The sequence below is a fragment of the Coturnix japonica genome, chromosome 4 (genome assembly GCF_054131305.1).
Source record: "Coturnix japonica strain WE chromosome 4, WE-NBRP24, whole genome shotgun sequence".
Taxonomy (NCBI): domain Eukaryota; kingdom Metazoa; phylum Chordata; class Aves; order Galliformes; family Phasianidae; genus Coturnix; species Coturnix japonica.
Window position 1 is genome coordinate 45,323,061 of NC_140666.1, and position 27,798 is coordinate 45,350,858.

The 27,798-nt window shown below is 38.9% G+C and overlaps 1 long non-coding RNA gene across 1 annotated transcript in view; it reads right to left on the minus strand.

The window, feature by feature from the left end:
• LOC146761055 (uncharacterized) overlaps nucleotides 1-27,448 on the minus strand; it is a 370,373-nt gene extending 342,925 nt beyond the window's left edge. The window contains exon 1 of the long non-coding RNA XR_014945321.1: nucleotides 27,003-27,448. This is a non-coding gene — a long non-coding RNA (uncharacterized LOC146761055). The remainder of the gene's footprint in view (nucleotides 1-27,002) is intronic.
• Between the last annotated feature and the right edge of the window lie 350 nt (nucleotides 27,449-27,798).

Consider the following 27,798-nt stretch of genomic DNA (forward strand, 5'->3'; position numbering starts at 1 on the left):
ATATATGGCTTTGTTTAATCAATCACTCATACCACATGTGAACAGTGACTGCAGACCAGAAAATGGATCAAAATTTTGACAAAAAAGATTGCCCATCACATACAAAGCAGTCCTGGAGCACACAATGGGACCAGAAGAGGCCTACTTCTCATTCTCTGCTATGTATTTACTATGATCTCTGCAGAGGAAAAAGAAATCCATTACTCAACTCTCATATTTCTTTAGCATTACATTCCTTCAAATTAACTGACAAACTTTTCTTGGAAATTCACTCTTCTTCAAAACTCTCTAATCTCCTCTGTATTATGCTTCATGTGATTATGCTTTATCCCCTTCAACATTCTGGCCAGGTTCACTAGTGCATCCAACAGAAACTTCATTTTCATAATCAACCCACATTTCCATGTATGGACAATTTGAGTTACACACTGACTAGTTACTCCAGGCCTTCCTGGCTGCCCTTTGCATTTGAGCAGTCCCCAGAGGCTGACTCCATTTTCCCATACAGAGTCCTCCTCAGGAGTCCCTTGAGAGGCCGTACCATATTTATATATGGGCAGAAATCCCAGCTGCTGTAGCTTTACACATTTGGACCTATACCAAGTTTGCAGCCAGCTACCTCAGAGCTTGCAAACGAGCTTACATCTGTCTGTCTGCACCTGTCTCAGTCAGCAATAAACGTTTTAATTGAAAAGTGACAGAAAATGGCTTTCAGAAAACTTCCTTCACTGCAGCTTGAAAATGTTGAGCTACTTATACAAGATAGGAAATGTTACCAATTCTTCAAAATCTTGTTTCTAGCCTCAAATAAAGGTTTTGGGGGGGATAAAATTTATTCCAGTCTTCAGGAAAAAATGAATATACTACTAGGAAATACAACATTGTGGGTTTCCTATCTTAGCTCTCCAAACTCTTACACTTTCTTTTTTGTTCAAAAGAGGTTTCAAGCACACTACATATTAAAAATTACAGACAGTTTCAAGCTGCCCTACTGCCATCTCAATATAAATTGCTTGCATTTTATATCATGTTTATTATACAGCTGTAAACAAACCTAAATCTTTTCAAGTTAAAAAAAAGTGAGATGATTTAATAATCACTGGCAGAACACAAAGATATTTTTACTTTATCATCCTAATTACTGTCAAGTTAAGCAACAAGCAGTGCATATTGACTTGATAGAGTACTATACTCTTTCAGCAAATGATATAAAAATATTCAACTGAATTCTCATTTACCTGTAAGGAAAAAAAAAAAAAAAAGAAAAGAAAAAAGAAAAAACAAAACAAAAAAAAAACAACAACAAAACACATTAATACATCATGACTGCAATTAATATCCTGAAAGGTACTTATATAATGTAGTGAAGATGTGGAAGTTTTACAAAGATAACACAATCCCCTTAAGCGTTACACATACCTTGCAATTTTCCCTACTTTCTAATATTATTTCATACATCCTTTGCAGTATAAGTTTGTTTCAATTGCTCTTGTTTTGAAGTTTTTTGTTGCTGTTGTTTGCTTTGTTTGTTTGTTTATTTGTTTTACCATTAAAGCTTTTGATTCTGTTTTGGATTTCATACTTTCTTCCTCAACAATTCTGAAGTGCATGACTGCAATTCAGCAGTGGGGTCTTCAGTGTCAAGTAGGTGCTGTTTCAGTTTTTCCCCTTCTCTGAAAAATGTTAGGTTGACTGAGAGTGAAAGTACACTTTTGTGAATAGTAACTGAAGTAAAAAAAAAAAAAAAAAGTACAACAAATTATATGGAGATGATCATACATTCAGATATTTATTATGGTGCAGTACAAATCTCCTGGAAATGACTGGTGCTGACGTTATCTATATGAACTCCAAAAGATAAATGATTTCAAGACAGTGAAGCAAATGAAAACTGAAGCAGAAGGACCTCTACATCTTTAAAATCTAAGAATAGAGAATATTGTTCAGGGAGTGTAAGATACATATATATATCAACATGAATGACTGGAGATAACAAATCTCTGGGAAAGGAAGAAAATACTGTTCCAACTTCTTTATAATTGCAGAACAGGAGAGTGCATGAATTATGACATGCAGACAGGAAGTTGCTTGCTAGTACACCTATAAACCACGCTAATAATTTATTACAAATACTGTTTCACAGAAATATCAGCAAGCTCCTTTCCTTTTACATGTCATGATTTCCACTCTACTGAAACTTTCTCTTAAATCACTTCTTGGAGACAGAAAATAAACAAAGCTGAAGTGTACTCGATAGGAAGACTCATATTACCTAGCTACAGTATTCTCCACGAGATCAGCAGTATACTGCTGTCAAGGCTTCTAGAAATGTTTGACTGGCTATTACCTCTACAGAAATGCTAACTCCATTAGCGTGACTACTGACACTCGAAAAGCAGTCCAGTCAGAGCACCAAACTGCTATTAATGTACATACAAATTCCTAGAGAAAGAGCAGACTTTTAGTTCAAAATAGATGATTTTTAGGAATGGACTGAAGAAAAAAATAAAAATCAGTCAAAGAAGCTACAATTAGTCAAACAACTTGTAGATTAAGCAGAATCTTCTGCTCTTGGAGAGAGAAGTCAATTTAGCAACAAGTGATAGGAACAACAACAACAAAAAAAAAAAAAACAACTATATTTAATTAAGAAAAAATAATAAACAATTGTATTAGTAACTACTAAGATTCAGACTTACCCTAGTATATCAGAGCAGTCTGTACCCTGAAAATTAGTCAACATAAGTGTTTTGAACATACTTATTTTTTCTCCATTGTTTTTACATTTAAGATCAGAATACTTTCTTCTCGATACTACTCCTTCCTGTTTGGCTTCAGTGTCAAGGAAAATGGTCTTTCAAGAGAAAACAGGCCTTTCAAAAAGACCATTAAACCTTGAGAGAGAAAAGATACTTTGGTGTCTTCTCTGATTCTACAAATCTCTTTCTGAAATGGAATATTTTACATAGAGATACTATTCATCTTAAGATTTACACACAAGCAACAGAGAAGCTTGACAAAATTGTTACATAGAATATTTCCTTTCTAGTATAATTTTTTTTAAAAAAAAAATAAAAATCTACTAATTGACTAGCTGGTTCAGGAAGACTAAAACAAATGCTGGATTAGATAATCTCCAGAGGTCTCTTTCAACCACTACAATTCCATGTTTTCTTTTAAATAACAGAAAATAGATTACTTACACCCAGAATTAATTAGAGTCTGCTCACATTACAACCAGTGCTTACTAGTACTACTTCATTTGCCGATTCCTTTTAACGAAAGTTTATTCAATAAATCTTGCAGTTATTCACTTCATATATTTTCCTGTCAGACTTTGCTGTTCATTTTTTGAGCAGTTGCCATCCAGAAATTTAACATTAAGTATTATTAGTTTATGAACAAGTTTTGCACAAATCAAGCCAGTGCAGATGGTTTCTCTCAAATAAAATAAATAAATAAATAATAATAATTAAAAAAAAAAAAAGCCAGGAGGGCACATCAGTCAGACTTCAGTAGTTTTCTTCAGAGCAGGGCAAAATATTGAGAAGATACACAGAAGCTTTGTCTTCAGCTTAATGTTGAATGTCAAAAAACAGTCGAGAACGATTATAGAGAACTGGGATTACTGCACTCCAGCAGTTCTCCATTTAAAAGCTTCTTAGCTTCACACAGAAGAATACATATGAAAAAGAAAGATTCTAAAGAAAAAAGAACACATAAAGAAAAACAGCTTTCTGAAACATCTTAAATATAATGCTTCAAAATCCAGCAAAACCGACAAAAAGGTGCTCAAGACCTTTCAGAAATCTTGATGCCACAGAGAGACAAACCACTAGTAATGCTATCAGATTACTCAAGAAGTAGAATACTTTTTAAGAAAAAGTGATAATGGAATTGAGAACTTTTAAAAATTTACTGCTGATAACAAACATTCTATAAACAGGTCATAAGAGAATGCTGTTGTATTGAGCTAACATGAACTATGGCACTAAAAGTCAAAGTAACGCTTGTGAAGTTCAATGTAAACTTGTTTGTTCAGTTGGTTGTTGCACTGTTTAACTTTGTCTAAGTTACTGGAGGGGGAAAAAAATTAAAATAAATCTGACTTATTTCCTCAAACATTAAGAATTGATCACATAGTTTCTACGAGTCCCAACATGTATCAGTCACTGTTTTTTTTATTATTATTATTATTATTATTATTATTATTTAGCATGCAATAAACAGATTTAAGAAAGTATTAATCTCTGTATTAGTTTTATATGTTTTTAACTTTGCAATCTATAATAAACCGGCATGCATTGTAACAGATCTAAATATTATCTGTGACTAAAAGAAAGCTTCCTTGTTTTTCTGGTGGGTTTCTTGTTGTTGTTTTGTATTTTTATATTGTTTTTTAACCACAAAAGTCATTAAAGGAATGAATTAGACAGAATATTAAGTGAAATTTACACCTACACTACATACAGGATGGTCTACTCAAGCATAAATAAATCCAAATAAAGAAATAACATTTTAAGTAAAATTAACCTTTCTCACAATTCACATATATGTAAAACAGGCAGCCTGTTCTATTTAAGAAAGCCAAATTTAATTGTGTGGTTGTTAGCTGGAGACCAAGATGGACTTCGCTACAATGAAATCGTTAATCTGCCACAAAAAATTAGAAATGTTATATACTATTATTATATGGTCACAACTTTACATTAGAAAAGTCTAAAATTTTTTAATCTTTAAAGAAAATTAAAATCAAAGACACCTTCTAAAGACATCGGTTACTTAATTGAGAAAATATACAACCTTGTCACTAGATCGCAACAGATTCCTGTCAGACCGCAGCCTGACAGCACTACAGAATTACAGTTTACAGTACATTATCAGTGCCATTTATACCCTCTGAAAAAGTAAGCTTTGCTGGCTGATCTTTACAATTTACTCCCAAAGGCAGAGGAACAAAGCTTCCAAAGTGACACAGCACATATTTTTTAAAAATTCTACAGAGACAAGGTTGCATTTATTAGCAATGTTATCTTGTATTACAGATTATAGTGACTACTAAGTAAAGTTCCTCTGTGTACAATTAATAGGCAAAAGAAACCCAATCCACTAAGAAATGCATCAAAATTATGGGCAATACATTTAGAACAAAACAGGTAAAAAACAAAGCTGTCTAGAAGTGATTCAGACATCAGAGTTTAGAAAATATATATCCTCCCAGCAGGACTAACCATGATATCAGTCATGTTCCATTCCTAATGCTGTAAACATCAACTAATTAAATATATCTATGACTTTAAAATATATTGAGTCTCAAATCAATTCCACCTTTGCTGTTAGAAAAAAAGATGAGGATTTCTTTCCTGCCCATTTTGTTTAAAGCCTTGATCATAGAATAATTTGCTTTACAAAGCTTTAACTTTCCTTCCCATTTCCCACATTCATCGGTTGAGTGGGTGTGAGTGGGGAGGAGAGGTGCAGAAAATGTGAAAAGCTAGGAGCACAATAGTGTAGTAGTTTGTCTGGTAGATGGCAAGGACACCACCCCAGCAAGCGTGATTCTGCCTATAGGCCACAATACAACTGCAAAGCAAACCTTAAGTCAACCAACAGAGGCACAAACATCCTACTTTCTGGGGAAGATTTTCACAGAATGTTTAAGCTTTTTATCGTCTTCCATATATTTTTGCACTTTTCAGTTTTCTTTCTTTGAATAGTGCCGGCCTTTCATAAGATTTAAATCTTGATTTTGTATCTGACAGCTCTAGAAAGAATACTTGCAAGAGTGATGTCAATTCACAACTCAAACATATCTCCTCATATCAAGAAGTCTGAAAATATTAGGCACCTCCCATTCTTTTCTGCAGAATATAAGGTTACAAAAGACTGATCAAATTTGTCACCTGTCTTTCTTCTTCAATGAGAAGTTTTACTCCTATAAGGTATATTTAAAAAAAAATCTTACAAATGCCTCCTAAACTCTCTTATTAGACAAAAGTATCCATCACTTGTCACAAGTGTCATCTCTTCTTCAATGGATAAACCAGTAAGATTTCTTCCTACTCAATTAATTGGTATATTGAAAAAAAAAAAAAAAAATAGGTAAAAACTTTTCTGAAAGGAAAAAAAAACAAAAAAAAAAAACAGTTTCCAAGCTCTCAGGAAACTCAAACTGATAGTCCATTCACTTTATTACTTTCTTATAAACAATAGAAATAAAGCAACAATTTGCATCTGTGTTATTAGCAGAATAGAGTCTGCAGTGGAAACGAAGCACTGTGGCAGCAAAAACTGGCAACTGCTGATTGATCTCTCTGCCTGAATGCATGAAAAATAATCCCAGATGTCTGGACTGACATTACCAAATGAGTAGAAAATATTATTTCCTCTGATTTGTCCTAACTTTATTGTCATTTGTTTGAGCAAGCCAACATTCTGGTAAAGAAGGAAGGAAAGGAAGGAAGAACAGGAGAGGATGAAGGGAAAGAAATAAATCGAGGGTGGTAGAGGCACATTTCTTACTGAAAATGCCACTTAGATTGCCATAATCAAACATCCTATGTTTTAGCTGTGTCCATCGTAACTTTGATACAAAAAGATCAAAGTAGTCCAGTTGTGCCCCACATTATGTCCATTATGTAACTGTACAGCACTTCTTGTCTTGATATTTTTTTGAAAGCACACCAAATATGAGAAAAAATATCTGTACATGAGTCAAACTTCAACAAAGTTATGAATGTTCCTGTCCATTTCATCAATCTACTCAACAACTTTTTCTGAAATCTGTACATCTGGTCAAAGCAGGAAAGCAGGAAGGGTAATAGAAAAAGGAAAGGGGAAAGGGGAAAGGGGAAAGGGGAAAGGGGAGAGGGGAGAGGGGAGAGGGGAGAGGGGAAAGGGGAGAGGGGAAAGGGGAGAGGGGAAAGGGGAGAGGGGAAAGGGGAGAGGGGAAAGGGGAGAGGGGAAAGGGGAGAGGGGAAAGGGGAGAGGGGAAAGGGGAGAGGGGAGAGGGGAGAGGGGAGAGGGGAGAGGGGAGAGGGGAGAGGGGAGAGGGGAGAGGGGAGAGGGGAGAGGGGAGAGGGGAGAGGGGAGAGGGGAGAGGGGAGAGGGGAGAGGGGAGGGGAGAGGGGAGAGGGGAGAGGGGAGAGGGGAGAGGGGAGAGGGGAGAGGGGAGAGGGGAGAGGGGAGAGGGGAGAGGGGAGAGGGGAGAGGGGAGAGGGGAGAGGGGAGAGGGGAAAGGGGAGAGGGGAAAGGGGAGAGGGGAAAGGGGAGAGGGGAAAGGGGAGAGGGGAAAGGGGAGAGGGGAAAGGGGAGAGGGGAAAGGGGAGAGGGGAAAGGGGAGAGGGGAAAGGGGAGAGGGGAAAGGGGAGAGGGGAAAGGGGAGAGGGGAAAGGGGAGAGGGGAAAGGGGAGAGGGGAAAGGGGAGAGGGGAAAGGGGAGAGGGGAAAGGGGAGAGGGGAAAGGGGAGAGGGGAAAGGGGAGAGGGGAAAGGGGAGAGGGGAAAGGGGAGAGGGGAAAGGGGAGAGGGGAAAGGGGAGAGGGGAAAGGGGAGAGGGGAAAGGGGAGAGGGGAAAGGGGAGAGGGGAAAGGGGAGAGGGGAAAGGGGAGAGGGGAAAGGGGAGAGGGGAAAGGGAAGAGGGGAAAGGGAAGAGGGGAAAGGGAAGAGGGGAAAGGGAAGAGGGGAAAGGGGAGAGGGGAAAGGGGAGAGGGGAAAGGGGAGAGGGGAAAGGGGAGAGGGGAAAGGGGAGAGGGGAAAGGGGAAAGGGGAAAAAAGCAAGTATTAGCTGCTAATAAAGATTGCACTGATATACCAGGTCAGTACAGCCCTGAAAACTTCGGAGTTAGTGAAGCATAAGCATGGTTAGCATATGCCACAGTCCAAGCTGAAGTGTGTATTACCTGACATCTCTGCAGGTTAACTGCTGCACAAGCTACAAAGTTCTCAGAGAACTTCCTTGCATAAAAGAAAGCCAATGATCAAACAAGTTTTACACAAGCATCTGATTATTCTATAATTATTCTTGTTTCATTTACATCTGTGATGCCAGAAGCCACTATTAAATTGCCTGAGCTAAACTCTATCATTCTCTGAGGTTAATTCATCAAGCTGTAATTCAGACCAAGTTATCTGGAAAAATCAAGTTCATTAGCAATACTCAAAAATAATTATGGTCATTGATGTATTGATTATTTACTTCAGTACTGTTGCAAAACTATGCTTTTCAAGTTTCCTACACAGCTTTCCTGTACTTAAATATAGAATTACCCAAAAAGTCATTAGCTTTTCAAGCCTTTGGATGGTTATTATCTGTTACCCTTTTGAGAATATGGAGTTTAATTCAATTCTTAAGTAGTTCTTCAGATCTGCTTGCTGGTCTACTTTGCTCCTGATTTATTCATAGAAAGCAAAAAGAAAAGGAAAAAAAAACAAAAAACAAAAAAACCCAACTATCACCACCTTCTCAGATTTCTACAGAATTCTCAATAAAAATCAATAGTTTCTGGGGCAACTCACATGTATATCTCTGCAATTGTGTTCTTATTCACAACAGTATTATTTAAAAAATATTTCCAGCTCTAAAATCAAATCAATGCATATCCGTATTTAATTGGGTCAGATTCCTTTCTCTTTTCATCTGATCCCTTTTTCTTCACAAATATAAACTCCATATCTTCAGAATCATATTTTCAAACAGTTCTCTTGGATTTCATGGTTATTTTTGAAGAACTATTATAATTAATCATTAACTTTTATTGTTTTCCTATAGTATCCAAAACTGTCACTCTTTCCTATAAAACTAAATCCTCTGCAACATACTATTAAACAACAGAAGTCAGTCACTTAATTTTTCATAACTAGCAGAGATATTATTATTAATTTGAATCTCACCAGAGCTAATATTTTAGTTAAGTTGCTTGAGACCAGTTTTTTTTGGGTTTTTTTTTTTTTTCCTTGTAATTGTTGAGTTTATCAAGATATGATGAGCAGCCTGTCTTCTTCAGGCTTCCCTTCAATGACCATAATACACAGCTCTGTTAACAATTTGACATCTAACTTCCTGAAGATACCGAGAAGCAGGCATTGAGGGGTATTAATGCAGTCTGTACCAATCACAAACTCTCAGGAAACACTTCTCTACTTTCTCACTGTGATGGATTAGCATGCATCCTTAGGATGTTTCTGCCAAAAAGAAATTGTAGTATCTGAACTTGGCCAGCAAATATGTGTGGCATAAGCAGAAGACATTAGATCATCCCACTCTGCTTTACAGATTTATGATTCTAAGCTGTTGGAGGAGGCAAAAGAAAACTGAGTTCTGACTAAGGCATATACAGTAACAGTCTATCATGGGAATCACTCAAGTTGGCTTTATATGAGAACCACTCAGTAGTCATTGATTATATGCTCATGAAGTATGTAACTCATTACTGACTAAAGGGTCTGAGTGTCAGAATTTATGAACAAGATGGTAAAAGCATATGGCTTGATTTTACTAGTTTTGACTGCTTGCAGAACTGTTGACATCTCTTAGGAATAATGACAGATTATATAAAATGGTATATTGCAGTTTCAGTTTAAGCAAGTACAGATATTTACATATGCTCACCAGCATACATATATAACAGCACATATATCAGCATAACAGATTAATGCATCACACTAACTTTGTACAAACTGTATGCCATTAAATAGGAACACAGAATGATAGGGATTGGAAGGAACCTCTGGAAATCAAGTCCCGTCTCCCTGCTAAAGCGGGTTCTCCACAGTAGGTCAAACAGGAAAGTATCCAGAGGAGTCTTGAATATTTCCTGAGGTGTTCCATCACCTCTGGCAGCCTGTTCTGGTGCTACATTACTCTACAGTAAAGAAGTTACTCCTTGTATTAGTACGGAAATTTGTGTTAGTTTCTGTCCCTTGTTCCGTTGCTGGGCACCAAAGAAAAGAGCCTGGCCCCATCTACTTGGCTTTTAGCTGTTATATATTTGTAAGCACTGATTAGATCCCTTCTCACAGTCTTCTCCAGGTTGAACAGCCCCTGGTCCCTCAGTTTTCCTCATACAGGGAGATGCTCCAGGCCCCAATCAGCTTTGTGGCCCTCTGCTGGACTCTTTCCAGCAGTTCCTTGTCTTTTTTGAACTGAAGAGCCCATAGCTGGACACAATGCCCCAAATACTGCCTCACCAGAGCAGAGGGGGAAGATCACCCCCCTTAACCTGCTGGACACCTGAAACTGCTGTTCTAAACAGTTAATCAACATAGAGATTGAATAGTTAAGCCTTTCTTAATATGTGATGACCTAGAATGTTTACTTAAGAAATAACCTACAGAAGCATGAACTTCAGTCAACCACTCAATAACAATTTTAGAGCAAAGAACTGAAAGGATCATGCCTGTTCATGTATTATATTCAAACATTATCATACATAATTATATCCTAAATTAATCCATTCAAGGAACAGTGAATAAATCAGATTTCGCCAGTCGGAAAACAAAAATAATGCAAGTGGCCTAATTCAGTACAATGCTATACCCAAGTTTACTTCCAAAATGTGCAACACATCTGCTACATTATAATACCTTTGATATTTCAGGTGTCAAAGAAAAGGTCTGCTCTGCTGATATGCTGTGGTAGAATGACCTTCATGTTCATATAATTTCATTACTACATTTAGTTCCAATTTGAATTCAAGTAGCAAGATTATTCTTGCAGTAATTTTTAATCACTCTATATCTCAGGTGCTCCCTATAACCCTCTCTCTCTGAAGCCCCATCTGGAAGCACCTCACCCCACATACCCCTCTGACCCCAGAGCTCAGCTGTCTGTATTCTAAGGATTGAAACTGCAAAGTTTAAACAAAGTGCTGTGAGGAAGCCTGCAGAAACATACAGCAAAATTACAATGATAGAATTGCTGAGATGAAATTGTTAGCAGTTCAAGGATTCAAGATAAAAGAAATCATAAGGGAAAACAACAGCTAATCTAGGTGGGAGTCCTTGAGTCACTGGGAGATTTGACAGTAGGATTGTCAATGTGATTGGTTTCAAAGGAATCTGTGGAAAAACACAGCTAGTCAACAATGAGCAAACATTCCAGGCAGCTGTTTAGTGTGATCTTTTGACTGAGCTGTGCCTGCAAGAGGGACTTGTGGGGTACTTAACAAGCATGGTGAGCATAACAACATTTAGTCAAGTAGCTTGTTTAACCCTACCTACCTTTGTGAATTCCACCACAATTAGCATACTTTTTTGTTTATATACATTTTCCTTGTGGTCTCTACATACAAGGCTGAATATGACTAAATAACAGGAAAAATGCTAACACCCCAAATAATCCTTTCTGCACAGTCAGGTTAGCTCACTCCCCATTCTTCTGCACTGTCTGCTCACTAACTTAATGCAGGTTAGTTCTCTTGTGGCTTCCCTTCTTCTATGAGCTATATAATTCCTTCTAAGAAGAAATCCAGACATCATTACCAAGAGTTTTCTCCAAAGTCTATCATAGACCGAGAATATAGTTGCTCACCACACCAAGTAAAGCATACAACACCCTAGAGAGCCAGTGGATTCCTTTCACCTTCAAACATCCTCACAGTTTTTTCCACAAAAATAAACATTACACAAAAACACCTACAAAGTCACACCTCAGAACTAGTCAAAACAAAACAAAAAACCCAGCAACACATTTCAGCTGTCACAGAAATTTCAGTTCACACAAATTTTCTCAGCAGCCTTGTTCTTTCCTTACAGTAACCCACAGTGAAAACAGCGGTCTTTCCAAGTTATGTATTCTGTATAGTTGCAAGCTCAAACTTACAAATCTGGCTTAAAGCAAAGGCTGAAGATACTGATTCCAAGACTCCATATGCACTTGCTTAATTATTTGATGAAAATACACATACTGTTTTTCTCTTTTTCCTGCAGAGAAGATTACAAAAACCCATCTATCTGTTTCCTTTGCTTCTTCTTCTGCAACACATATTTGACATGATCAAAAATGTCACCCTCCATCCCCACAACCACATAAAGACTACCCAAATAATGATAACAGCAGAAATGTGCATGACAGGTTATCAACATATACCACATAACTGTTGCTTACACCCAGCATTTATTTTTGAATTTGCATCATCAAAAATTGTGCTAGTGATCACAGAACCATAGAATCACCAAGGTTGGAAAACACCTAAAAATCATTCAGTCCAAACATTCACCTATTACCAATAGCTCCCACTAAACCATGTCCCTCAACACAACACCAAATCGTTCCTTGAACACCCCCAGGGTCGGTGACTCCACCACCTCTCTGGGCAGTCCATTCCAGTGTCTGACCACCCCTTCTATGAAGTAATATTTCCTAATGTCCAGCCTGAATCTCCCCTACAACAGCTTGAAACCATTCCTTCTAGTCCTATCACTAACGGCAAGAGAGAACAGGCCAACCCCCAGCTCACTACAACCTCTCTTCAGGAAGTTACAGAGAGCAATAAGGTCTCCCCGGAGCCTCCTCTTCTCCAGGCTGAACATTCCCAGCTCCTTCAGCCTCTCCTCATATGGCCTCTGCTCCAGACCCCTCACCAGCTTTGTTGCCCTCCTTCCAACACATTCCAGGGCCTCAATGTCTTTCTTGCAGTGAGGGGCACAAAACTGGACACAGTACTCGACATGCAGCCTAACCAGTGCTGAGTACAGGGGGACAATCACCTCTCTGCTCCTGCTGGCAACAGTTTCTGATGCAAGCCAGGATGCCCTTGGCCTTCTTGGCCACTGGGGTACACTATCAGCTCATGTTCAGCCAATGACTTGCCAATGATTAAGATGAATTTCTCTTATTTGCTTTTCACTAACTTCTCTACTATTCGGCACTTTCACAGTTTTATATGAAGGGGTCAGCTTCCTCCACTTCCTTCACACAACATGAAGGAACACTTCAACTTCATACTGCAACACTGCAATAAAAAAATCTGGTGTTGGAAGAGATCTCTGGTCTAGATCCAACCTCCTGCTGAATTCTGCTGAAAGCAAATAATCCAGGGTCCTGTAATACTAACTGCTCATGTCCTGTAAGGGGAATGCCAACAGTTCTCTGGGCAAACTACAGTTCATTCTCATAGACTCCGACACAACTTCCCCTGAAATGCCACATGCCTGTTTTCTTCGTTCTGTTGTGGTGTGTCATCATCATGACCTCATCTCCTCATGTCTCATCATGAGGAGAACTCCTCCATTTTCTTTGTAAACACTTTTTACTTATTGGAGAACTACGTCTATTTCCCTTTTGTTGGGATCTAAGCCTCTCCTCTAGGTTGGAAGTGTGTGTGTGTGTGCGTGTGTGTGTGTACGTGTATAGTACTACAGAGTTTTCAGTCGACTCCTTTCTCCCCATTTCACCAAAACAAATCAAACAAAAAACTTTACAAATAAGTAGAGTCCGTGTTATCCAGCCGGTTTTCCATTGTCCTCTTTAGTTTTCTTGACTTTTTATTACCAACAGATCCACTCAGTACTCCTTGAGTATACCTGTGCTAGCAAGTTAATACACATTTATAGTAACTGTCTGTCTCATCCTGAAGTCTTACCAAATACACTCGAGCTTACTACTGGTGCACAAAGTAGAATGTAGACTTACATAAACTTGCTGTCCTATAACCTTAAAGGATCATTTCCTCTGTTGCACCTAGTTTACATCATCCTTGGAACTGCTTTAGCTGTACACCCCAGTACTGAATAGCTTTTCAGACCAATATGCACAATAGTGGATAAGACAAATATTTTCAAGTACAAATTTAGATATTTAGTCAAAGTGGCTTGTCATCAGACAGTAAATTATAGGAATATACAGAAATCATAATGGACTCTGCTAATAACTTACAAATACACAATAACTTCCATGAATATTATTGATCTGAGTGCAAAATGTCAAATAGATAACACATAATATTGTTATTATTAATGATAGCATTAATATGATGCATTTAAACAATAGAAGCATTGTTATAAAATAGTTATATTATGCAATTAAAGCAAGAAACATTATTGCTCTGAATCCTTACATTTTCAGTGTATTTACCAGAAATGCTATCACACTATGTAGAAAACTATAGCAAAGGTAGGCCTAAAAAGACAATAGTGTTTTCTTTCTACCCCTATGCACACTTTCTCAAAATCACAGGAGATGCCTATAAATACATCAGAATTTCCCAAAGTTCTAGCTTTGTTAACCTACAAACTCACTGATGCTTTCTTATACAATGCAACTGAACTTAAACTCCCCATTTATTAAGTCTCAGTTAGCATGCGGCAGAGACAGAGCTACCTTGGAATCACTTTTTAAATGCTCCTGAAAAAAAAGCCACCATTGAATGATAACCAGCCTCATTAACATTCAGAATACTTTATAGTTTATTTGTCTACTGTTTATAGGAAATCTGTATCTTCAGTTCTCCCTCATCGTTTGGGAAATGTACACAAGTTTCTAGTAAACTGGCTGACACACTTTTGGTATTAACAGTTGAAGGCTCACTGTGATTTTTCTTTTCCCTAAGTCCTCCTGCAAAAGGTAATGCCCGTGTATGAGAAGTGCATAACCTGAAACACTACAAAAGAAACCTTTTTCCAAACTTCTAAATTGGATTCTTTAAAGTTCTCTTCCTCTGGCCTCATGAATATTTGTAATTCTGGTTACAGCTCCATGATGCCTCACAAGCCTTCTTTAATACCTGTACACAAATGCAAGTCATCATTTTACTTTACACAAGTACAGCTGTAGTGAGACAAATGAATTTTATGAAGACTATGCTCATTCATCTTAAAAGCACGGTTCAGCCCATTATTGTTATACAGAGAAATAAACAGCATTTAGCATTTTTGCTATGGATTATGAGACAAATTTCTTTCTTGTTTTTGTAATTAGAAAAAATCACCTTGCTTTCCATTTGAAGCTTAAGCACATACAAATATCCAGATTTTTGTATCACACAGAAACACAGCACAATTAACATTCCAATCTTTTGCGATGCCACTTCCCTTTACAAGTTAGTACATTTTTCATGACCTAAAAAAAGCGTGCATTTTCAGGTTAAACAGTTGGATAAAGAATGAATCTAAGAATTTTATGAATATTCATAAGAATATTTAATGAGAAAAATGAACAGAAGAAGACAGCTGGCTATTTACACTTTTCCTCACTGGGGTAATATTGACAACAACTATGTTATCACCATGAGAAAAAAAAAGCCCACTAAAGTCAGATGCAGAAAGCCAAGGATATCACAGTTTAATAAAAAAAATTCGTGGTAATAGAGCAATTGGTCATATTAAATACACAAGTTATCCTCTCTTCTGCTCTGCTGTACATGTTATGACTGAGAACAACTTGAGATCAGTTATATTTCCCCCCAACAAAGAATTATTTTAAAATATAGTACAGACTGATGAAATGCAAGCTCATGTTCATGGCTGATGAAAATGCACAGCTAAAGGTTGAGACTGTTGAAAAATAGTACTTTGTAGCTGAAAATTTTCTCAATAGTGTTATTGTACTCTTTGTACCTGTTATATTTTTCCATAGTAATAAATGGGAGGCATTACTTTCAGAGTGACCCACATATAAAGTGTGTAAAATGTTGTGATAATAAAAAGACAGCTCAAATCCTTCAGTAAACTTTCTTCTGAAGCTATACTTCTTATACAATAGCTGACATTTAGTAATAACAACTAAATGCCAGAGTCTTTATATTTGGTTCTGACAATGAATACCTGTATGTCTAGACATACATGGACAGCTTTAATATCCTGAGCTGAGACCCAAATTCTACTTTCTACTCACTGGATTAAAATCTGTTTGCCCAATAACATTCCAATGGGAGGGGGGAGGGGATTTAGAAAAGAAAAGCAGAAGTGACCTAGTAACACACCCAAGAACTCCTTCCATATTCACTACATCACACAGTAATAATCTTATTTCCATTTCTCTCTCAAGACCACTTATCACAAAGTAATACAGTGATGTAACCTTCTGTTTCTTTGAAAAATAGAAGTCATTAATTTATATCCCTTCAGAAGATAGCAGATTGAAAGACTGGCATTTCTGCTGTCCATGTAGGTGCCCCAAACACCAAGCACACCCTGCAATCACTATCACTTCCCTTATAGAAACAGTAAGTTCCTTTCATTTCATGTTTACTCCTAGAAAAAGAACACTAAATTTATAGCTCATGAATGGAGAGACTTCTCTTTACTCAGTATTTCAAACCCAGAAAAGATGTAAGATTTTGGGCAAGATGCTGTTCATCATTTTCTACTGACCAGCTCAGTGTAGCCTTTCAGTGAACATGTAGTCTAGCTCAGGGAATAGTCTCCTCATAAAGCATAGAGAGCTGGAGAGTCTAACTAGGCAGACTGGATTGTTCTGCACAATTGCACTGAATTCAAATGTGTGCCTGACCATCCTTGGCAAATCCAGAAAAATTCAGACCAACACAGGCAACAAAACCTAAATACAAGGAATGCACATCTTCAGCTTAAGCTCTGGCACTCAATAGATTTAGCACAACATTGGATAGGGAAAGCAAAGGACAGGAAGAAAAATGTCTTGTAAAGCAGTATTAAGAATGACACTATAAAAGCGCATAGTAAACCAGAGATTAATCCATGCAGATTGTAAAGTAGATTAAATTAGCTTCCCAAGCCAACAAGTAGCTCTCTTACTGTTAACCCATAGAGCACGAATCAGTGACAAACTGCAGAAGCTACAGAGCCAGTCATCACTTCACTACAGACTGTAAGGTTTTATTTTATGTGGGTATCACACAATTGATTCACTACATTGCTGGATTTCAACCAAACAATTGGCCTACCAAAGAGAATTTCTCACAGTAAAGCACCTCAGTATAATAATTGAGCTACGAGATAAGATATACGTCTATCACAAAGTGATTATTGACTATGAGAAGCCTTCAATTTAGTAGAAAATTACTTCGTACAGGAGCTCTCCAGAGCCAGTGACAAAGGTTACATTTAGCTCTCTTAACACACAGTAAAAGAGAACAAGGCTTCCGCTGGACCTCTGTATATCAAATCATCAAACAATGGAAAGAAAACTGGTAAAACTCTCTCCACAGCTTTTTATATACTGTCCAAAAAGTAATTTACTCAAGAAGTGTACAAAAAGAAAATGAGCGTGTAATGTGAAATTCACAGATAATATAACTTTTCTCAACAGCTACACACTTAAAGCATAAAGATTTAATAGTAGTAAAGACTCCAAATTCACTGAAGTAATAAGAAATTAATACTCTACTTTCTGCATTCGACTGTAAAAATCAATCAGAGATAAAAATCAGAGATGAACATCTCCTTTTTATTTTATCCACCAACATAAAGATCCTGATGAATTTTTTACTTTTTTTTTTTTTTTTTTAACCAGCATATTACCGGAATGTAAAATATGGAGGATAAATAGAATAAGAAAAACAGCAAAAAAAAAAGGAGATAGTACACATTAGTCTTCTCAGAGAGAGTGGTGAGGCACTGGGACATGCTGCCCAGGGTGGTGGTGAAGTCACTGTTCCTAGAAGTGTTCAAGAAACATTTAGATGACATATTGAGGAACATGGTTTAGTGGAAAACATTGGTGATAGGTGGACAGTTGGACTGGATGATCCTGGAGGTCTTTCCCAGCTTTGGTGATTCTGTGATTCTATAATTCTATTCTATTCAGTGAGCTGTAATACATTCTAAATAGTGCACACCTTATAGTCCCTGTTTAGTGGAGAACTACAGCACTACTATTTTCCAAGTTTCCGTCTTCAAGTACAATGATTTTCATTTTTACTTGTGAAAAGCCAACCAGTGTTCTCAAAAGTCAAAACATTTGTTTGCACAAAGAGCAAATAAATCGAAAGGATCTAAAATTGAATTTATTCAAATATGTCATAAGAAATAATCAGTACCAAAAAAGATCCACACAATAATCTTAGCTTTAACAGCAAAACTAGACATGTTACCTAAAGAGGTGAAAATGAACAAAAGTAAAAGGAAACAAAGTTTATTATAATACCATTTCTTAAAAACATGTTTTACCAAACTTCAGAAAATGATGTATTTTTAGGCTGATACGGTAGTTAACATTGAATTTTTTCTATATATTTTTTAGTTTGAACTCATTTACATGTTAGGTTTTTTTGTTTGTTTTTAAACTATGGCTGGAACATGCATGAATATTAGCAAAATTGGGTCCTATTTTAAAAAAAACTTTTTTTTTCATATCAAAGGTATGGAAAACTAACAAGTAAAACTGAAGAATATCCATTTTTTAACCATGACACACAATTCAAAAGAGCAGACATAGAATGTAGTCCAAGTGGGAAAAGGTTTTCAACCACTTTGCACCAGCAGGCAGTATATCCAATGTACAGTATATGTTAACAGCTCTCAAATCATGTAAGCCCTTCGATTATCAGTGAGTTACAATCAAATTTCATAAGAAGTTATTTGCAATTAACTGTTTTCGCAGCAGTGACCAAAAGAAAAAATCAAAAGATATTAAACTTGGAGGATCTATCTAACATAATATAAGAAGTATTTTCTAGCAGTTTTCCAAAGAAAAAGGTTTGAGGAACAGAGTGCAATTTAAAGTAGCAAAACCACAGAAAGCAGAGTGGAGAAAACTTTTTACTTTCAGCATCACATGTTGTTTTCATATCTCTTCGCAAAAAATGATTATATCAGATAACAGTTAGAGAAAGTGCAGGTGTTACATAATACATCTTCAAACATTCAGAAGACAGAGTTAATCTGGAATTCGAGCATCTGAGTTGGACATTACTCCATGAAGAGAGAATAAAGTACTGGCTTCGCTAAACAATGACAATTTAGGGGTTTTGTTTTGAAATGAAGTTCATGGCAGCAATCTGAATTGTAAGTCCTGAAACAGTTTATCTATGACACACATTTTATGCCTATTAACCAGTATTTCTGCTGTGATTATGAAGTGCTTTTAAACAAAGCATTTTTCTAATGACAGCTCAGCTTCTGTACTGGGTCCCCCTCAGAGTTCAGTCTCAGCAAGCTTTACAGTGTAGAGGTGCTCAGTCATTCATAACCTTCGGGCATCAAAGGAGTGTTTGGGAAAGCACAGTAACTTCCAAGGGTTTTTGTTTGTTTGTTTTAATAAGGCTGAAATAATTGCTTGCTCAATATGCATGATTTCCTACAGCTTATGTTTTCCCATGTACGTTTTGTCACTGTAAATATGTTACAAACATTACAGACATTTCAAAACTGCTGTCATCTAATAAGCAAGAATATCTTCACCACAGTGAAGAAGTAAAACCAAGGTATTGCCTGAAATGTAAATTGACATTAAACTTAGAAGTAGCCTTCCAGAAGTATGATAGTGATAGAGATGGATTACCATGGCAATGATGAAATAGAGTCTTATACCTATGTATCATGTGCACATCTGTTCCCTGGGTAAGTTGACAAGATTTCCATGCAGCTAGCACTTCTTTCACTGGCTTCAAACAAAGAAACAAACGAAGAAACAAAGAAACAAACACAAGTAATACACTTCTTCCGAGCAAGTACAACTGCTGAGAACTCTTAAGCAGACCAGATCGTGTAACAAGAAACACAATTTTAGACAACAGACTGCATTTTTAAGATTAAAAATCTATATAGTTACTGCATTTTCTCCTTGTGCTTTCCTCTTTCTACTCAAAACTTAAGATGCGTTGCAACACAGATTCAACAACAAAGCTTTTTTCCTGGCTACAAGTTATTCACAAAACTCATTTCTGAGACTCAGATTTGGTTCTCAAAATACCAACTGTGAAGAATTTCTGTAGGAAGATGCAGAGCAAGGAGGCAGTCAGAGAAACAATGAAAAAGGTAGTTGCCCACAAAGCTCTGGAAAAGGTTCTGAGGGTGGAAAAAAATAGCCAAAGACCTGGAATAATTTAACCTTATCATCAGGAAAAATATGTATGGAACCAGGACTTTCAATGTCATCTACAGTTTTTGAAAATCATCTGCAGAGTCAATAAATGAAAAGATCCCATGTGAAAGTGCTATAATGAGGACAAAAAAGAAAGTCTTCAAGATGATACCAATTTTCTTTCATGTAATAAAGTTTCTCAATCACTGACTGAAGACAGTGAAACTCCCTGTGATTCTTTACCATTATGACAACTAGCAGCTGAATCAAAAATTGACAGAATCCTTCACAATATTACTCAGCATTACACTGGCAGCAGTGTGAAATTGAGTGTGATCACAGCCCCAGTCAATTCTACTGGTTCAGGGAGTTTTCAGTTTAGGTCAATTTTATCTTCAGATCCTCGTGCTTCTGAAGCACAGAAGTAAAGAAAACAAAGCTAAAGACAGTAGGATGAAAGTCTGTAAAAAGGAAGAAAGTGCAGAGAGATTTCAGAAATTACTAAAAGCTCTTCCTGTCCTGCAGGAAGACAAAGACGCATCCAGGCAGCACAAAGTGTGCCCTGTGCATAGAGAGTAGTCCTCCCCAACATGACTCAAACCCAAAGAGTCCACATACTGTTTGAGATTCAGACACTCCTACAACTGTACATCACAAGCTCCTCAAGAGAAAAACGTTATATACAAAATCTCTTACTCAGAAGAGGTTGGTCATTTACTTTTTAAAAAATTTCTGCCCTCTGTTAACTAATATTTCTTTGTACCAAGAACTTCTGACAAGGTATTTTAAATCCTTCTTTAACCAATTTCCCTCTTCTCATCATTCTGTCTCTTTGTTATGTCAAATCCAGTCCTCACTCCTGCAGTTCCTACTGAAGGACTCATTGCCATCCCCCTTGATTGTTCTAACAGCTGTTGCTTGTTTGCCAATCAGTCCCATGCAATCTCCTCTCATTCTTTTCCTGTGGTTTCTTCCTTAATTTTTGCAAGAAAAAAAAAAAAAAAAATAATGAAAGAGCATCTCAGAGTGAATACACACTAAGCTATGTAAGTGTTTACCAGTAAGTCTAAAGAAGAGTGGTAAAGCCTAACCTGTATCCCATCTGCACATCAGTGTTGCTAACCCTAGCTATTGAGGAAATAAGCCCTACAATCTTTATTTTAAAATAAAAATAAAAAATAATAATAAAAAAAAAATAAAAAATAAAAAAAACCTTGCTCTAGAGCATTTTACAACTATCTACTATTCTATTCTTTTTTTCCCAGGGACACATAAGCCATAATAAATCTTTTGCAAAATGAAGTAAAATTAATTAGTTTAGTCTTGCAGTTGCAAATGAGCACATTTTACTTCCTACTGCAATACACCAGGAACACATATGCAGTTTAATCTAAAAGGCAGCTAAAAATCCAATTACATTAACAGTAGTTTTTAAGTGAATGGACAGTACCTTCTTATCCACTGTATCTAATTCACGGGCTATCCTCTACCCACACCCTAAATTAGCAGATCTGCTGAAACACCAAATAAAGGATTAATCTGTATCAGCTATTGTATCCTTTCTCCAAAGCTTGATTTCCCCTTAGACCACCAGCTCACCCATCTGGATTCTCAACCCTCAATTTCACCTCCTTCACTGCAACAAATAGAAATACTTTAAAATTACCTCGATAGGATTTGGATGTCCCTTGAAAGTGGTCTTTTATTTTGGTATAACGTAAGATTAGTTTTAGTAATCTCTGCTGTCCAAGAACAAGGTCTGACCCAATGATCTGCAGGGGTTTGTGTACAACCAAAGGTGCATTATATGCTGGTGCTGAGGTGACTTATTGCCAGAAAGAGCAACCAAAATTAAAATTAAAATTGCTAGTTTCCAGAAAGCATTAAACAGGCTTTACTTCTAATAAAAGATTACATTTTATATCTCTCGTTATATCAGGTTGTAGACCTAAAAATATCATCAGAACTCATCATGAGATTAAACATGTATGCAAAGCCTGCAAGAACGGGGCCTAAAATGGGTTTTATCAGTCGTAATGTTTGATGGTTGTTACTGCATAAATCAGTGCAATTTCAGATAATGTTGTTAGCAGTTCAAATACCTTTTCATCCAAAATCAAACATATAACGGTCAGCCTGCCATAAAGTGGAATTAGCTGTGAAGATAATGGAAGTGCCTCAGACCAAACTTCAACAACCTTCACTCCTGCTGTGACCTAGGGACCACAGCACACTGTCAATTAGTGCATGCCTCATCCCTCTTTCTTCCTCACCTCACTTGCTCAGGAAGCAGATCTGAATCTGGTCTGAGTCCTTGCTGGCTGCCCCACCTTCCCTCACTGTGCACTGCTTTCTGCCCTTGAAAATGGCTGATGTTCTTTTGAACATCATTATGGCTACAGCTCAATGTTACCCTGTCCCAGGGGAGAAAGGATTTAAAATAAAAAGGTAGAGATCAATGTGGGAGCAACTACTTGAGCCAAAACAATTTGTTACATATTTCTTCAGTGATTAAATTAACATGCTTTTTAACATAGCTTTAAAGACAAAATGATTTGTGAATAAATAAAGGAACTATAATCACAGATGTCCATCAGAAGGGAAATCCATCTTGACCATCTTTTTACATTCAAAATGTTCTCAATCCAAATACTCCAGATAGGTCAAAATCACATGCACTGGGACAGCAGCAAGCCTGCACCCTTCATTCTACATCATCAAACCACCACAAAAGCACATACTGGAATACCTTGCTTGCATTTCCTTCTCTGCCGGGAGTGGAAAAGCAGCTAGCAGAAGTCCCACATATCAGTGTAATGACTGAAGTAGAGAACCACCACACGTGTGACCCTACACATTTCTAGAAATGACCCCACGTTCAGCAAATAAAGGCAAGGAGATGCTGCTCTTTATTAGAGTACTGTAACAGAACCCTGAAGAAAAAAAAAATATATATATATATATATTTATATATATATATATGGGGATTATTTAAGGCTTTTGTGAAAATGGTTCCTATTGAACAGACAGTGTTGAAATATACTTGTTTTCTGAAAGTGTATCTGCTAAGCCACATAACTTATATTCAACAGGAGACCATTATGCTGTCATAACATTTGATTCCATTTACATTACCTCTTAATTAAGATGGTAACATTTAGCAGCTATTATAAGAGACATTCTCAAGAGTTCTAGATTTCAGCAGTGCTCGCAGGCAGACTGCCTTTAGGTACAGTACTGCAATAGTTTAAGATTAGAGATGCTACTTGAAATAATAAAGCTGCCGTCATCTTCGACTCATCCACGTTTCTAGAGGAAAAGCGTTTACAAATATTCCATGCTGATGGTGTCTCTACTTGCTACTTCTTATAGAAGAATGTCGACAAATTCCTTCTTACTTATGAAACTGCATCTGCTTTACTTACTAAGACATATTAAATAAAAATACAGATATTTATACAGCCTGTAGAGGCAAGAGTTTATATACATATCAGTGCACGTGTGTGCTAAACTACAATCAGTCTTCTCTGTGTGACTAATTCAACGAAAAACCAGCCCTATAGAATCCATCACTGAACTGATAAAATAGTCATCCAAAGGGAACAGGTTCACATATCACACTTTGTTTATTTACAGACCTGAATGAAAGAATGCAGTTTCAGAAGTACAAAAATATTTGCAACTTGACAGAGCTGCAAGTCATCTTGTAGGAAAACATCTCTTGCACAAATCACTTGCACAAATGCAAGTGTAATGTAATGTTCTTTACCATTCTGATAACTTCCGAACCATGACTCTACTAAGCCTATAAAATGTATTAATTTGTAACTTCAATTGTTATCAATACAGTAACATATTATTATAATCTAATGAAAAAAATCCTTCACTATCTGTTAAATCAACGTATTGTAGTTTTACTTTTTAAAGTACTGGTTTCCAGAAGCCAGACTCCAACTAGTATTATTACTTTATCTTAAAAAATATGTTGCATCTCTGTTTCCTAAGTATCTGCATTAATTGGAATGACTCGTAATGTGTCCTGTAGCCTTAGAGGCAACCACACTCCATGTTAATGTTAGGACAGAGGCAATTGCCCAGAAGTCGGCATTACCTAACAAGCAGTATGGATAATGTAATTATACAAGAATTAAGAACTTCTTCCTTTTCTCTCCCATAGCTGGGAAACTTCAGGGTTTCCCAAGGTTAGAGTTTACTCTTATCCATATTGAGCTGTGATTTTAGTAGACACTACACGAACTATAGCTAGAAATGCAAAGCACAACTGCATATAAAGACGGTACCTATCTTCAGCAGAAAGCACAATCAATCTAGTAAGGACATGGAGCTTAGCATCAGTACTGCAAATATTTGGAGGAAGCACTTCAACTGGTCAAATCTGGAAGCAATGCAGAAGAACAAGCCCAGTAAAGGTGGGGAATCTTCCTATGTAGATTTACAAATAAGAGCTGAGAAGATGACATGGAAAAATACAGAGATGTCATAGAAAATAGGCATCTGTGGTTCATTAAGAGTGTGTTCCAAGCAGTTCATCTTCCTGTAAAACCTGTCTTGGAAATGCACATCAGAACATATATACAAAATATACAAATGCAAATTTCCAAAGCAGCTTTACACCAGAATACACTGTGTTATGGAAAGCCATTCTTTAATATATATATAGTTGTGGTTTTTTTCCTCCAGAAAAACCCTCTTTGACACTTTCTTATACTCCACATTGTACCAGACATGCTCCACAAATACAGATGTCAAGACATCAGTGTTTTGTAAACCTTCAGTATATTAAGCTAGACATTTATCAGTTATGAGGAGAGTCATAGATTTTTTTGGGAGGAAATCCAGCCTTAACATTAAACTCTATCTAATTCAAGCTTACACTTCTACAGGAACTAAGAAGGAAATGAAAAATAAATAAACAAAGAAATAGATAAATAAAGCAAAAAAGAAAAAAGAAAAAAAATAAAAAGCCCCATTATTCCAGAGTTTTAGAAACCCACATTTGGGAAAGCATAGAACTGAATTCAGATTCAGAAGAAATATCTGAACACTTTGACATATAAGAATAAACTAAGTGAGAAATGCACCTGCAATAGTAAAAAGAGGAAGGCTGGGATACAACACAAAAAGACTCCCCAGTGAAAGCTGCCGCATCTGATGTGAGATGGAAACGGGCTTGTTTTACAGTTGTGAATATAACTTGTGTGAAGCTCAGCATTTCCACTGACTCGGGAGGCACATGCTCCAAGCACATAGTTGGACTGGTGGTTTGGGACTTCACTTATTTACTTTTCCTTATTACTTCAAAAGAAAACAAAACCTAAAACTGAGGGAAGAAGTATACAGATGTAAGACCCCACATGTACCTAAGAATTTGACTAATGTGTTAATCTCGACATGAGTTCTGCAAAGAGCATAACCTATTTGACTTGTTACATTTAATCTCATATTTAATGCAATGTCCAGCACTTTCCTTCAATACATGTCTTTGCTACAGACAGCACGAATCATATCTCTGGAAAACGCAGCCATCAGATTATGCTGGGTTGCTTCTTGTTGCACCAACTTCATTCCACATTGTATCGAGAAAACTTTCAGATGAAAGAAATGCAACAAGTTCACGCAGCTATTGCTCGAGTTTCTCACAGCACATTTTCAAGTTAGGAAGAAATATGAGAGATTTGAGAACAAAGAGCTTGGAAAATAAAGTCTAACCATGCAGAAATTGATTTACCACTGTACTGAGCAGTGTTTAAACCAGTATGCAATTGCTATAGAAAAATACTACATTCCCTGCTTAGTTTGTGGAGACTGACAAGAGAAGCGCTGCTCCACCACCTCTGATCCAGCCTTAACACACAGAGCAGCGAGTTTCTAATCAGCGTAAGAGGTAGAAAGTGACATAAAACTCCAGCCCTAAGTGGTAAGTGCCCTGAATCTGTGGCTCACTTACCGGTTCAGTAAAACACAAGATGCCAACACAAGATGCAAAAGCGCTTCGCTGGACAAAACGTACAACGTGCGCCTCCCATTAGCTCCGGCTCCACACAGCCCCCGAGGCGCTCAGCAGCGCGCAGGGACACGCGGAAGGATTCCAGGTGCGCAACGTGCGTCCCAGTGCTGCCGGCCACGCTAACAACTTCACCGCTGCAGCCCTTTTGGAAGCCTCGCCATCGCCACAATAAATTATTAAATATTCTCACCCCCTATACAGTTCCCTGGAAGAGTACAACTTGCTACATTTTCAGAAAGCCAGCCTATTTAGATGTCATTAACTATCCAATTAGTACAGTCTGCTCCTTGCTAGCTTGCAGAGCACCGGACTAATCTTTTAATTGTTAACTACTATCGAATCATTTTAGCAACCGCGCTTTCGTACGTTCTGCGGTAATGAAGACGGGCTCCCCTCACGATCCCTCCTTTCCCCGCACGTAGCGGGCACCGCGATGACGGCCGCCGCGAGGGAAAGCCGCGCGACCGAGGGCAGCCGCAGCCCCGCACACCCGCAGCGCACGCGTGGGGCTGGACCGGGAGCCCCTCGCAGCGCCCCGCACGGTTCAAGCAGCCAGGCCCCCGCCCCGTGCTCGCCCCGCGTATCTCCCGGGTTACGAACCTCCCGTCCAGTCCCGCCCTAGACGTAAGTTTCTCTCCTCGCTTCCCGAGAGGGGCGACTCCGCGGGCAGGGCGAAAGAAATGCGGCTCTACCTTGACAGTGCGGTCCGCCCGGCGACGTGGGGACCCGCCGCTGCCCCTCGCGAGACCCCGCCTGTTGCGCGGCCGCGCGGCTCACCGCGAGGCGAAACTTGGATGCAACCTGCAGCAGCGCGAAGCAGCGCTCGTGCTCGCCCCCGCGCCTAGTAGGGCTTAGCAGGGAGCAGGACCTCGCCGCTCCCCCGCGTAGAACCGACGAGCCCCAAGCACTCTCGCCATCCTGCCCAGGGCGAGCCGGGCTGCGGGAGACAAAGTTTGACACGCGAGCGGCTCCTGCCGAGCACAGGGCCGGCCCCGCGCCGCGCGGGCACACGTGCGGACGAGGCACTCACTCACCTGCCGTCGCCGCTCCGGAGCTGGCGGAGGAAAGGCAGGCGGCCGGAGCCGCGGCCCCGCGCTCCCTTCGCCCCACAGCGGGAGGGAAGGGGCAGGGGCCGGCAGCCCCTCAGCGGAGCAGGTGGAGCGGGGCGGCTGGCGGCGAGCAACACGTTCAGCTCCGAACTTTGCGGCTCCAGTCACAAACAAACAAATACGACCAAGGAAAGACCTCTCCCATCCGATCCCAGCCTGCTCGGCAGCCGCTGCTTCTCTTATTGGTGCGGAGGTTATTTATTTATTTGATTTTTCCCCCCCACCCTCCCCCTGCACGCACACGCACACACGCCTTCCCTCCTCTTCCTCACTCCTCCCCTCCCTACCCGGCCTTTCTCTCCCCACCCGCAACCGAGCCGGCTCCGCTCCGCGCAGCGCGCCCGCCACCGCTCCGCAGCCGGCTGCGAGGGGCGGGCGCGCCGCGGGGAGGCGGGCGCAGGGCGGGAGAGGGGCGGGGGTGTGCGGGGCCGTGGCCGGGCCACGGGAGAGAGTGGGAGCGAGACTCCGCCGGCCGCCCCGCGGCAGGGCGCGGAGCCTGGGCTCGGCAGTAGAGCCAAGCGGGGAGGGTCGATGAGAGGTGCCTGGAGAGCGGGCCGGTGTTCTGTGCGGGCGAGGAGCGGGCACGGCAGGGCATGGCCTGCCCCTGCCCCTGCGTGCTTCTGCATACGTGCTCCCAGGGAGCGCGGCGCCGAGCTGGCTTTCAAGGAGATTCCAGGCTCGCCAGCCGCAGTGTGCTTGGTGCGCGTCGCTTCGCTGCAGC